The 15,056-nt window shown below is 32.3% G+C and overlaps 1 non-coding gene across 1 annotated transcript; it reads left to right on the forward strand.

The window, feature by feature from the left end:
* The first annotated feature begins 229 nt into the window (after window positions 1-229).
* LOC128291226 (small nucleolar RNA R71) lies at window positions 230-335 on the forward strand. Its single transcript, XR_008281002.1, has one exon. It is a non-coding gene; the product is annotated as a small nucleolar RNA R71 (small nucleolar RNA).
* Window positions 336-15,056: the final 14,721 nt, after the last annotated feature.

Raw genomic sequence — 15,056 nt, forward strand, 5'->3', positions numbered from 1 at the left:
CTAATTCAATAACATGGTGATTGCATCTAAATTAAAGACACTGGCTGCTTTTGTTAGCTTTGTCCTCATGACTTGCCACTGATAATTATTCAGTGTCATCTTTTCAATAAATTCATAAGCCGCTTTAGGTGTTTTATTGTATAGAGTTCAACCGGCTGCTACACCAATCAGCTGCCTCGTTGAAGGATTCAAACCATTGTAGAAGGTTTGAGCTTGTAGCCATAGAGGTAACCCATGGTAAGGGTACCTTCTCAATAAATCCTTATATCTCTCCCATGCATCATATAAAGTCTCTAAATCGATCTGCACAAAGGAAGAGATGTCGTTCCTCGACTTGGCTATCCTAGCCAGTGGGAAGTACTTCCAAAGGAACTTTTCAATCATCTGAGCCCATGTAATGATGGAACCTCGAGGTAAAAAGTTCAACCACTGCTTAACTTTGTTTCTTAACGATAAAAGGAATAACTGTAAACAAATGGCATCGTCAATGACACCACTAATCTTGAAAGTATTGCAGATTTCCAAAAAATTGACCAAATGAGTATTTGGGTAATCATCATACAAACCGTTGAATTGAACAAACTGTTGTACCATTTGAATTGTATTCAGCTTCAGTTCAAAATTATTTGTAGTAATAGTGGGTTTTACAATACTCGATTCAGCCCTAGTTAGAGTGGGCTTAGCATAATCATACATAGTACGAGGAATAGGATTTAGATTTGCAGTAACTGTAAGAGGTAGCTGATTATCCTTATTATCACTCATCTCCTCAGTAATAATAATGTACTCTTGTTCGTCTACTAAATTCTATTGATTCTTCCTTCTTACGGTTTTTGCGAGTAGTACTTTCAATTACACTATCAAATAACAATGGTCCTGACGGGTTTCTTCTAATCATAAACTAAAGGAACCTGCCAGAAAGAAACAAAAGAAAAATTAGAATGTAAAAATTAAACTAAAAACAAAAATATAAAAAAATAAAATAAAAATGGCTAAATTAATAAAAAACAAGTGTTCTTAATATTTTAGTCCCTGACAACAGCGTCAAAAACTTGATGATCATTAAACTAACTATAACCTATCGAACAATAGTATAGCTGTAGTAAGTAGAGATATCGTATCCATGAGGACCAAAAGTATTAGTAATTACCATTTTTCTATTATTTAGCCGACAATTTAGAATGATTTGTTTTAATATAAATTTACTAAACAAATTTAACTACGAATGCAATAGATAATGAATCAAGGAAATAATCGAATATTAAACAATGAGATAGACAATACCCAGGAAAGATTCCACCTAGACTTTACCTATTATTATGAATCTGAATTAAACGATTCATTCACTTGTGCCTTGATCCGTAGAAATCCCTAAATTATATTAATATCTCTTTTGAGAGTAAGAACAATTGACTCTAGGTTGATTAATTGAAACCTCTTTCTAATTAAAATCCCTATCGTCCCATTAACTCGATCTATGGATTCCCTTATTAGATTTGACTCTAATCTAGTAGATTTATGTCGTCCTATTTTTAGGATTACATGCAACTCCACTCAATTATGCTAGATCTACTCTTAAACAGGGATTTTTTCTCCACTAAAATAAGCACATTAAACATGAACTATTATCCTGGAAATATTAAAACAAGAAATAAGCATACATAATTGAGAACAAGAATCAAGTATTTTTCACATAAAACAGAAATTAAATAAAATTATTAGTCATAGGTTTCATCCTCCCTAGGTATCTAGGGAACTAGTTCATAATCCTGAATGAAAACATCTCAAAGTCAGAATAACTATAAGACATAAAGAAACTCATAAAAACTGTAATACTCCGATTTAGGGCCTAGTCGAAACAGTGGTCCCGGGACCACAAATCCGAAGTGGGGGAAAATTATTTATTATTATTATTATGAGGTTATAGTATGATTATATTAGTGCATGAAAGTTTTGGTGAGTTAATTTTAATGCTTTCGAGCCCGATTGCGAAAAAGGACTAAATCGTATAAAAGGAAAAAGTTGCATTTTAGTACCCAAATGTGTTAAATAGCTAGAGAATTAAATTGAAGGTCTTTAAAGGGCAATTAGACCCTTTTTAGAGTACTTGGTCGGCCATTGAGTCAAAGGGGGGACAAAATTTTGATGGTTGGTATGTTAGGTGACTTGTTTGGACTAAAATAAAGAAAAAATGATATCATATTCTTCCCATTACTTTCTCCACAGAAAATATCAGCAAAAGAGGAGTTTTTGAAGCTTTGAAATTTCAGCAACTTATCACCTCAACAAGTGATTTCCATGTCCTTTGTTGATGATTTTTGCATTTTTGAGACTCTTGAAGCATGAGCTTTCAAATGAATTTTGCAAAATGATTAAGAGTTTAGGGTTTTTACATGAATGGATTTGTGATTATTGCTGAGTCTTTATGGAAAACTATGGGTCTCAGAAGAATTCTAAACAATTTTTGTGAAAGGTGTTAGCATGAAAACACCTAAAGGGACTATTTTGCATAAGTTGCAAAATAGGTAGTAAGTGTGTGAAATAGTGAACTTTTGGGGTTGATACAAGATAATAAATGGATATATTAGGCCAAAGATAAGAGGACATTTGATAAAAATCGAATTTCGAGCTTAAGGGTAAAATGGTCATTTTGCCAAAGTCAAGGGGCAAAATAGTTATTTTACCAAAGATGTAAATTTATGATTTTCTAATTGTAATTAGTGATTAAATGAGTGTATTTTTTTTTATTATAGATCAAGATTTTCCAAATCCGAAGCTAGACCGGGGGAAAGTTAAGCAAGTCGACTAAACCGACTAGTCGAGTACATTTTGTAAACCGAGGTAAGTTGTATGTAAATAATACAACTATATTGCCAATATATGTGTTTGAATTGATATAGCATGAATTTTTTGTTTGTGAATTGGGATATGGTAATTAAGATGGTAGAGATCCCGTTGTAACCCTAGGAAATAAACTAGATATTCATGCCGTAACAATTGGGTCACTTGTGTGAGCTAGTGTAAGACATGTCTGGGACATGCATAGGCCACATTATGAGAGCAATTGTAAGACCATGTCTAGGACATGGCATCGGCATTGAGACGAGTGCTAGTGTAAGACATGTCAGGGACATGCATCAGCCTCGAAACGTAAGCCAGTGTAAGACATGTTTGGGACATGCATCGGCTAAACGTTGTGTTAGTATAAGACCATGTCTGGGACATGGCATCGACACAGATATGCGAGAGCTAGTATAAGACCAGATATGCGAGAGCTAGTACAAGACCATGTCTGGGACATGGCATCGGCATCTTATCCCATATTGGAGGCTTATAGAATATTCGGTAGTATTTCGAAAGGTTCAACGGTAGAAGTTATGAATGTGAGTTAATAAGGAAAGTATAAAAATGTTGTGAGTGGTACAGGTACCTAAATGGTACACACGAGTCATGAGCTCGATATAGAAACTATCACTTGAGTGGACAGTAATGAGTAAGTCAAGTTTACGCTTACCTTTGTGTTATGAACAAGACAATCATTGATGAAATTTGTTGTATATTTATTTATATGCAACTTACTAAGCTTATATGCTTACTTCCTCTTTCTTTCCATTTTCTCTTAGTGCCGCCTAGTTAGCTTAAGGATCATCGGAGGTTAGAGATATCAATCGCACTATTATCCAAAACATTGGTATAGTTTGTTTTATATCTTTGAGTATGGCATGTATAGGGCTAGACTTTATTATTTTGTGTCTTGAGAATTGGCCACATAGGTTGGCTTAGGATAAATCCTACACTTGGTATTAAGCCTTGAATGATGGCTGATATTCATTTTGGTTATATGCAAATATGCCATTTCCATAGTGGAGTAAATTGTCTTGTGAAAGAATGTCTATTGTGGCTGATCTAGCCATATGGATTGTGTTGTTTTTGGTGTTCTCTTGCATTTGTATGGAATTATACTTGTAGGGGTGGCAAAGAGGCTTGGTAAATAGCCTCATATTGTCTACACAGGTAGGCACACTGGCGTGTGCTTCGGCCGTGTGTCCCCTACACGTAGAATTTTAAATCAGTATGCATGGTAATAAACACACGGGCAGAGACACGACCGTGTGTCTCAGCCGTGTGGTGGACACGGCCTGGTGCACGGGCGTGTGCCTTAGCCGTGTGTCATTTTTGGTGTGCTGACACCAGAAACAGAATACTCAAGTTTTCACACACGGGCGTATCTAGGCCGTGTGAACAACACGGGCCAGGGACACGGGCGTGTACCTAAGCAGTGTGAAGTCTACACTTGTTTTATGAAAAAAATTGTGGAATTAAATTGGCCACACGGGCAATGGACACAGTCGTGTCCCATGCCACATGGGCATGTGGAAGCACACGGCCTACCCACACGGGTGTGTGCCCTATTTTTCAAGTAAAATTTTCAAGGTAGGTTTAAAGACTCGGAATAGTTCCGAATAGTTTTCAATGATAGATTTAGGGCTTGTAAGCCTATAATAAGGAATCTAAGTTGATAATCAAAAGATTTTAATTTGGATTGAGTCTCGATGACTTGAGGTTGTTTGATTGCAAGTGAACAAGTTAGGTAATGCCTCGTACTCTACCCCGGTGTGGGTTACGAGTATGGAGTGTTACAAAAATTTAGAATGAAATTAAAAAGAGATCTTCGATCTTGATGGAGATCTGCTTCTGAGTTGATTTCGATGGTGTTCTTTAAGTGTTTTCTTTGATCTTCTCCGATGGTTCCCTTATGTCTTCTTCTAATTTGTATTTATAGACTTTAAAAAGCTCAAAAGCCTAAAAATTGTGTTTTTCTGCGTATTTAGAAAGTAGGGTGTGAAATCAACACAAGCTAGAACATGGGCCTGTGTTCTACTCGTGTGGCACACATGAGCGTGTGTCTAGCTTGTATGGAAATGCCCAGGCCGTGTGGCTCCTAAAAATAGCTCTATTTGTCTAATTTTGGCTCTCTTTTTTTTCACTCCTTTCACTCAAAAGTGCTTTCCTAAGTATAGAAACATGAATTTAAAGGATTAGGAGCATCAAATTCACTAATTTGCATAATTAATCATTCAAAAATGCATTAAGAATGGGATTAAAATATGTTACTTTTATAGCTTATCAAAAGGCCATCTAGACTTGATCGTGGAAAGATGCAGTTTGCTTAATATATCGTGGTGACTTGCCCTTGAAACAAGTTTGGACCTCCTTTCTTCAATTAGACAAGATTAAAAGGTAGCTTTCTTCAAAATCAAGTTTTGACTTCCTTTCTTCGATTGAATAGGATTGGAAGGCTACTTTCTTCATAATTTATATAATGCTATTCAAATTTCTTCAAGTTCTTTCATTTCTTCAAAAAAATTTCAGATTTTGGAGAAAACTTTGAGTCTGCAAACTCTTCCTTTCAGATAACTTCTAGTTTTCTCAATTTACGAATGTGTAAAATGGCTTAGAGGTGATCCTATTTATAGTGCTAATTCTTCAAGTAAAAAGAATTCTTATGGAATGCAAACTCTTCATTTGAGTGATCCACAAATATTTAAACTATTTTATTTATTATTTATCTCATATTTATTTAATTAATTAAAGATAAAATAATTATTTAAAATTATCACTTAATCTATTTAATTTAATTAATGATAATATATTTTTATTTCTACCTCTTAATTAATTTACTTTAATTCAGTTAAAGAAAAATAATGATATGGTATGTGTTGTCATTATTTTTACCCATAATAATTCATATTGGCACATGATGATTTGTAATTAGAACAAAAATTCTTTGTCAATATAGTCATCGAAGACAATATATAAATGTTATGACATGAAAATTTGCAAGTTTGGACAACGTGCATATTAAGGGATCAAACAAAGATTCCTTTAGTAAAAAAATGTTCATTAGATATAGGATATTGAGTAGGGGTTTGATCCCTCACCCATCTCCAAAATTAATTTAGAAACTGGTTTCAAAGGGGATTAATATCATGTTTTAGGGTTTGATATGTTGGGAAATGTTTCCATATTGTAGTAAACATGTAACTTTTTTTTATGAATTTGAACAATGAATAAAAAAATAAAGTTAATTTCATATTTCACTATTATATCTTTTTTGTTTGTCTTTCACATTTCACATTTCAATATTATAAATGAAGTTAACTTCTCATTTGAACAATGAATGAATGAATAAATAAATATTAGCTCATCGATTGTTTAAGTTCAAACTAATGATAAGTTGCATTGTAATAGTGTTTACATTCTAAATGTGTTTGTAATCTCGTGAAAGAATCAAACTACATGTTTGATTCAAATACTTAGAAGGATTATTATGTCGTCTACAATTCCAATTGGGGAGATGGCTAGTCTTGACTATTGGATCAGTTGACTCAATGGGTAGAAACATAGATGTACTCATTGGAAGAATGATACATTAGATTGGACCCAAGTTGAATTAATTTTGAATCTGTGTGAATTAATTCAGTTGTGACATCCATGGTGTGATTTACCTAAATCTTGAGTTAGTCATTGACCATGCGTATGTAACTCATGTGCTTTATATAAGTGGAGGCTTATGTTCTAAAGATGATCGAGCACATAGCTGGTATGTTGGGTACATGACTTATGTATGGGATGACTTTACTACCAACAATAGAATTCATAGCTCAATAACAGAGTTAGCGATATCCTTTCATTGGCATTGTGTGGGTTGATAAATATGAAACGTGATCACGGGTTGCTTGTTCTCGAACGAGCAATTTATCACAATCATTTGTTGATAGTGATCACATTAATCATTAAGAAGACACAATAGTGACAATAAGATAAAATACAATTCTATAGAGTGAACGTATTTAACTCGAAGGAATTAAAGATATCATATAAGGGTAACACAGACATGACGAGGTCATTAGACAAAGCAATTGGATGAATTACTTTCGTAAAGAGTATATTGTCGAAACCCTTTTTATTTTGAAAGCAATAGGAATCGACTTTTTATTTAAAACAAAATGTGGAGTCGCCACCAATCTCTTGATTTAGTTGTGATTGGGCCACCTACTAAAATGCTCTATTCATGAAAAATCAAAAAGTGGGTTCGGGAGTCGGTTACGCATGAGGAAGGGTTAGCACCCTCATTAAGCCCAAAAATTGGTACCAAATTGATTTGATGATGTCCTTATATCAAAAGTTTTAAAAGAAAAGATTTTCTCAAAGTATGATTCTTTTTTAACATGTTCGAATAGTTTAAATTAGTGGTAAAAAATCCTTCGTTTCAAAGATATGCAGTTTCATACCCAGTACGATTGGATGCGATCCCTTATACCTTTAAAACACGATTGATTTTCGACTTTTGAAAAAAAACATACATTAAAATTATAAAAGGTTATCCAAATATTTGGTTCTCCGGAAAAGTCATACCCAGTACGATTGAGCATGATTTTCCGAATTCCCCAAATATTAGATATCGCCTTATTCCAGAATTTTTGAATAATAGAAATTTAGAAATTTGCTTAAACATGTTTATTGAAAATAATTATGATAAAAATACAAAGTTCAAATCAAATTATACATGAAATATTTAAAACACAAATTCATTCAAAATTGATAATTCACATGATAACTTTAAATAATGCATTAAATACAAAAGAAGGAAAATACATGATGAGGTACAGTTCCCATAATAGATTTTTTTGAGACATGCACATATGATATAGGAATAATTATTTATATAAACAAAATATGAAATTAATAATACATATAAAATTAGATTATCTTATAAATAATATACAAATTTAGAAATAATTATTTATAAAAATAACATGGAGATGCCTACAAGATTAAATTGATTTTGCTATATATGTACATATATATATATAAAGAAACATTAAAATGAAATACTAACTAATATATTAAAAGAATATAATATAAAGAATTTCCGAACAATAATTTTATAAACAAAAGGAAAATGATTTTTAAAATAATGATTTAACCATTAAAATAATATATGCAAAAATATTTAAATGAGACATTACATAATAGTTAAAATAATATGATATAAATACAAATCTCAAGATAATGATTTTATAAAATAAGGTATTAAAATAATTTGACACACATAAAAAAAACTAAATGGATTTTCAAAATTCATAATGAATAGAAGATTCAATTTAAAATAATATAGGTACAAGTATAGAAAAGATTTGAGTTAAATGCTATGCAAAGTATTAAAATCTATGATATAAAAACTACAACCTAATTACAAATAAAACACGAAAAAGTAAAAAAATATTAACATAGATCAAAATAAAAAATAAATGAATTTTAAATAATAAGCATTATAAATTAAAATCTCAATAAAAATAATACATGTACAAATACACAAAGAAATATTGTACAAATGTTAAAATAATTTGATATAAAAACTTTACAATAATGATTTAAAAAATAATTTATCAAAGTAGCTCAAAAATAAATAAATAAGAATTAAAAAAATGAATGCTAAGTGGATTTTTTTAAAAAATAATGATGAATTACACAGAAATAAAGAAACTCTATTAAAATAAAGTTAAAATGAAAAGGATAATTAATAAATTAAACTATTGAAATAAAAAACTAAAACACAATGTGCGAGAATGTGCAGGATCAAACTGAAATATATCGAGTCTCAAAGTACAATGTTTAAATCCGGGCTAAACTGAAATGCCGCAAATTCTAAGGAGAAATTTAAAAAAATAAAATGTGAATAAGGACTAATCAAAAAGTCAGTGCGAAAGAAAAGGACTATATGCGCAAATTAACCATCTGAAGCGCCAAAGTGTGGATCCAGCTCATGGCACCGTTTTGAATTCTGCATACAATCAATTCTAAAAAACTAAAATCCAATATGCAGCCATTTAAATGCCAATTAAAATATAAAAAAAAAAGCCCAAAGACCTATTCCCTCTTCTATCTGCCGTTTCATCTTTACATAATGCTCTCCATTTTGGAAGAGCCTTTCAGCCTTGGCATCTCCTTTGATTCGATTTCAACAAAACAAAGAGAGGAAAGCCATGGCCTCTTCACACGGTAAGTCTTTTCTTCTTTTATTTCTTTCTTTCGGTTTTGAACGCGAAAAATAAACTAAAAAAAACAAAAGAATAAATCGAAAAGAAAATCAAGAATCTCAAGAACTTTCAATCACCTTTTAATTTCAGTAACCCTTTTTTTATTTTGGTATGCATGTCTATTTCTGGAAAAAGAAGAAGATCCTTTTTACATCATTCCTCTGGCTTTTTATAGCCGAATAAAGAGGAATAAATAAAAATAAAAGAAAATAAAATGGCCTTGGATTTTCTGTTATCCTTGCTGTCAATTGCTGTAGTTGTTAATCCGTTGTAGGTGTGTATGGCGCGGTGCTGCTGACATGGCGAGGCCGCTCGTGAGGTGTGACGCGAAGGCTTCCAGAAGTTTCACTGTTTGGGGTCATTGTGGTGCTTATGCAAGATGGAGACTAGAGAAACCCTTAGGGTTTCGAAAGAATTTAGACATTGGGCCTTTTTAAGTTAATTTTGTTTGGGCCAAAGGTTTATTTTTGGGCTTTTATTGGGTGTTGGGTTTTGTACTAGGCTATTATAATTTGGGGTTACTGAGTTTTGAAATTTGGGCTGTAAATGGACTGTTAAAGTTTGGAATTTTTATTTTTATTTTAATTTATTTTTGGTTTATTCTCTGTTAACGGGCTCGGGCGAAATGGGCCTATTACATATAGAATAAACAGTTTTCAATCATGGTACTTTTTTTGGACTGACTCTATGATAAAGTAAACTGTGAATTATCATAATGATGCTTCTGGACATAATTGCAATTACTAAAAACTAATTGTATATGTTCGATTGGTACATCCGCTAGCTCAACAAAAGCTCGATCAGGCTGCATTTGAATGAGAAGAAAATTCTACGAATTTGAGAATAATTTAATTGAGTCGATTTATTCGATGCGCAATTAAATTGGATGGTAGTGAGAATAAATCAATTAGAGAATTTGATTAAAGAATTTTCTTGAAAAATTAATTTTAAAAAATCTCAGTGAATTTTGAGAAAGTTAATTTTTGAGAAAATATGATATTTTTGGAAATTAATTTTAAAGTTAGACAATTGATGTAATAGGACTTGAGATCGAAAATTGGAACTGAAAACAAGACACTGAGACTGAGACCTAAAACTGGTCGAACTGAGCCCGATATGTGAAATCCGACCGACGATCCAATGGGTTGCTGGACTAGACCAGTCAGCTCATTCCTGGCCAAGATCGAACTAGCAACAGCTGAATCAACTCAAGGTGTCTTAAAGGTGTCGCGCAGGCAATGACCCCAGTGGCCGACAGATGGTTGACAGCGGTGGTTCTTCTATGGTTAAGTAATGGAAGAATCACACTCTTACTGGGACACCATTGGATAATTCGATTTCAAATTAACTACTCCAAAAATTATATTATTTTAATAAATTTAATATTAAATTTAATTTAATATGTATCTTTATATTATTTTATTAATTTAATATTAAAGTAATTATATTAATATTAAATTTAATTTAATATTTATCTTGTAGATAAATATTCTATTAATTTAATAGATTTAATATTAAATTTAATCTAACACTTATCCTCATAAATATTATATTAATTTAATATTAAAGTGATTAAGTTTGATCTCTTAGATGAACTCTCTAAACTCTCCAAACCCTCCCTATGTAAAGAGAGCCTCGGGTCATTATTTTTTACAGACTTGAATTCAAGAGAAAGTTATAAAGAGAAAATTTTCTAAAGAAATTACTTCAAAAAATTTCTAAAGATATTTTTTCTTATTTACAACTTAGACCAGAAGTTTAAAAAAATTTCAAAAATGTCCTACTGGTAATTTTTTGAAAATTTTTTTTATTCGAAGTGAGCCCATACTTGGAATAAGTGACATTAAGGATAACAAAGAATACTACTCGGTCAAATCGTTCATCCTAGACGAATAAAAAAGGTAAAATTTTGATTAAGTGTTTATTATTTTAGGTTTTACAAACAAGTTTTTGTTTTTGGAAAAAATTTAAAACACTGGTTTTTCCTTTCAACTTATTTTCCTCTGCATTTTCCAAACTCATTTTTCTAACAATTGGTATTAGAGTCAGGTCGTGCTCTGTAATAGTTGTCTGGCGAAGTCTCGGTATCTGATTATTATTTAGAATGTTTTGGTGAATTAAGTGTAGAGATGAGTAAGTAAATTGTTTGTTCTAGTTAAGTATAGAATTCTTTGTATGCCACATTTGGCTAACTCTTAGCTTGGCGAAGATCTGTGATTTGGCAGAATCTTCCATTAACTGTACACCACCCAGATACTTTAGGGAACTCACTTGGTTTACTGTTTAATGGATTTGTTTATTATTAAATAAGGCAAAGACTTAACTTTTTATAAGCACACTTAATCACGAGAACCAAGACTGTTAGTGGAATTATCTATTTTTCCACTAAACCTTGTCTCCATGCTTAAGTATCTAAGGATAGTAGTGCCTTCACCAAAAATCTTTTACGTTTTATTTATGTTCATCTTCCTCCTTTATCTTCTTTGCATTTTTTAAAAAACCAAGTCTAGAAAACCTATCTAAGGTTTGCTGGTTCTAGGTTAAATGTTAATGTTTCGTACATGGATGTTTAGATTCGTACATTATCTAATATGTTTAAATAACCTCATTTTTTAGCTCAAGATGCTACTGAAGGTCCGAGTCACAAAGGCAAAGGACCTGCTATTAAGACTTTGTTATTTTTCTGGCGAGTTCCTTTTTACTTCTATGTGTTGTGATTATCTTTACTTTATAATATTGTAAGGTTAGTATTCTTACTTTATAAAGGATGATCAGTGTATATGTATACAAATAATGGTTGTCTATCTAGAGTTATTAGTCTGAGTTTTGTATGTCTGGGAACAGAAGTATGGGTCCTTTTCATGTTAAGTCACTATCATTTATTTCTAAAATGAATGATATGATATTAACTGATCTACAAAAATGAAGTTAAAGGAAACATGTGTAGCCTATGGTAGGGAAAATATATACTGCAAACCAGATTGGCATAACACAACTGAACATGCTATTGAATGATTTTGAATTAGGGGTCTATAAGCATAGAATATATATGAATGAAATGGAAACATCTTATATGATTCTGACTCTAAACTCTGGGTATGTGGCTGGCATGAAAATGGAATGTCCGAGTTATGTTGTGTAGGTGTAAAGTATTTGCCATGTGACATGCCATTAGTGTACTGAGTTTGTCTGAGTTTTATATATTCCATTAGGCATACTCTGTAGTGCTGAGTGATTCCTTTGAAAAATTGGATTGTGCTTTAGTATTTTTCTTAAGAAATCTATGGAACTCACTAAGTTCTTTTGAACTTACCCTATTTCCCCTTTTCCTTCTCAGGTTTACTGCAGAAGAAAGATATTTTGAAGGATTGCGCCAGAGGATAATTGTTGTTGTGAGACATTTGTTTACTTGTACTATGCATGACATATGGGGGTGATGTCTATTTGTATTTTGAGATGGAATTGTAATTGAAACTTTTGATTATTAAACAATCTTTAATGAAATTATCTTATTGAAGTCTATATGCCAGTTAGCTTATACTATACTTTAATATTTTATTAAAGGATTAATCCAACATTGCAAATTATTCAAAGTTTTCACTAGAAACGGTGTTAAAGATGAATGATTTCTAAGTAGTGACATGTCATACTTGGATCTTTCTCAGGGATCAGGTTTGGTGTGTTACATGCTCTATCTATAAGTATAAATAGGTAATCAAAATAGATTTCTCTTTTTTTTGAATGATTCGATTACATAGAAAGTGACCTTCTTTAGATCTTATGCATGTTTTGAGTTGTATATGGGAATAGATTTTGGATTATCATCTCTACGTAGGGCTTTTTTTTTAAAATTCATAGAATTCTTGTGAGCCAGAATCAGACATAGGATTTAAATGTATTCTTTTCAAAAAGATTCCATGATGAGGAGAAAATGGAGCGATGACGATTGAAGACCCAAGGAATTCCTTGTGGTGAAAAACTGTGTAATTTTTTTCATTTATTTTCTAGAAATATAACCATGAAAACCTTGGCTGACTGTAACACCTCTAGCCCGTATCCGTCACTGAAATAAGGTTACAGAGTATTACTGGAGTTTACAGAATCATCTTAGATAAATCAAGTAAAAGTACTGCTCATATCCAAAAATAATCACATCGTCCCTTAAATGGACCCTCAAGGCCCAATACGAACAGTAAAAATGAATCGGCACTCAATTGGGATCTCATAAATTTTTCCTCAAAATTTTAAAAGTTTTGCTTATGAACAATACCCACACACCCGTGTGGTTGGGCCGTGTGACTACACACGCTCGTGTCCCTAACCCATATAACTCTCTAACCTATAAGGCATGAAGAAATTGAAGTCACATGGCCATGTCACGCGCCCGTGTGGTAGACCGTGTGGTGAATTTTATTTTCAAAATTTAGGTGCAGTTTTCGCGCGATCGTGTAACACGCTCGTGTTCAAGGCCATGTCAACCACACGTTGATACACACGTCCATGTCTTTACCTGTACGCCAAGTTCTGAGCATTCTGTTTCTCATTTTTAAGATGCAGGGGACACATGGTCGGACCACATGCCCATGGGATGAGCCGTGTGTCACACACAGTCAAGACACACGCTCGCGTGTCTACCCATGTGGTACAAAATAAAGCCATTTCCTAGCCTTATTTGTCATCCAAAATTTACCATTTTCTTGCACCAAAACTCACAAGCATATATCCACCAATCCAACATCATATTCAGATAAAATTAGTCATCAATCATGTGGCATTTTCTCATGCATCAATGGATATAAACTTATATGCTAACATAATTCCATCAAACCAACACACAATAAGCATTTGTGTAATTACCAAAACATAACTTTTAAGATAACCAAGTTAGATCATCACTAGCTACTCCAATGGCTAGTTTACAAAACAAAAATTACAAGCCATCATTGGCCAAATAAGCTTATACATGCCATTATAGCAAAATGAGATTTCTATTTATACCAAAATGAGATAGTGGATAGTGTGATGATTGCTCCGACCGACTTCCAACCTTCGTGAGCTTTTGAGCACTATAAAATAGTGAGAATTAAATGGAGTAAGCATTTTATGCTTAATAAGTTCGTATAACAGAAAATAAACTTGCCAATCATATTTATCAATACAAGCATACATTGTCATACTTCCCATAAATTTTGGGTGAGTTTACCTAAAGACAAACACTTAATCAAACAAGTTAATCACATAACCTCATATAAGAATCAAGTAAACATAGATGAGCTCATCACATTACTGGCATCCATTAATTTCACCTTTCCACACTTCAAGAGTCTTTTCTGTCGAACTATTGAAATTTTGATAAATGTTCAGGTAATATACTCATGTGCAAAAGTACCCATTAGGGTACATAATAAAAAGGCACACTCTTGAGCCACACATTTTACAGCAGGATTACCAGTCTAGGCTAAATCCTATCTGTAGCATATGCTCTAGAGAGTTTAATTTCAAATACCTGTCCAGGCTAAAACCAATTTATAACCTAAGCTCAAGAGGGCTTACATTAGAATTACCCGTCTAGGCTAAATTCTATCTGCAACATATGCAATATTATTCTTATTCAAGAAATCACCTTAATTCATCGAAATTCAACATCCAACCGGAACATGACAACTCGTCCATATTTCACAACTTATGACTATTTCATTATGTATATCATCTCACACATATCAACACAATCATACAATTCAATTCAAGCATATTAACATACTTATTTAAGTTACATGAACTTACCTTGAAAATGGTTCGTATTTGAATTTCAATTAATCTGAAACCTTTTGCTTTCCTTGATCTAGTTTCGTAGTTGGTATTTTTGGATCTATATGGGTAAATTTAACTATTAATCTATCACATTTCTTATACATTTGCATCATATTACATCCTAGGCAAAATTATTATTTT

Source organism: Gossypium arboreum, chromosome 3 (assembly GCF_025698485.1).
Source record: "Gossypium arboreum isolate Shixiya-1 chromosome 3, ASM2569848v2, whole genome shotgun sequence".
In the NCBI taxonomy this organism is placed as follows: Eukaryota; Viridiplantae; Streptophyta; class Magnoliopsida; order Malvales; family Malvaceae; genus Gossypium; species Gossypium arboreum.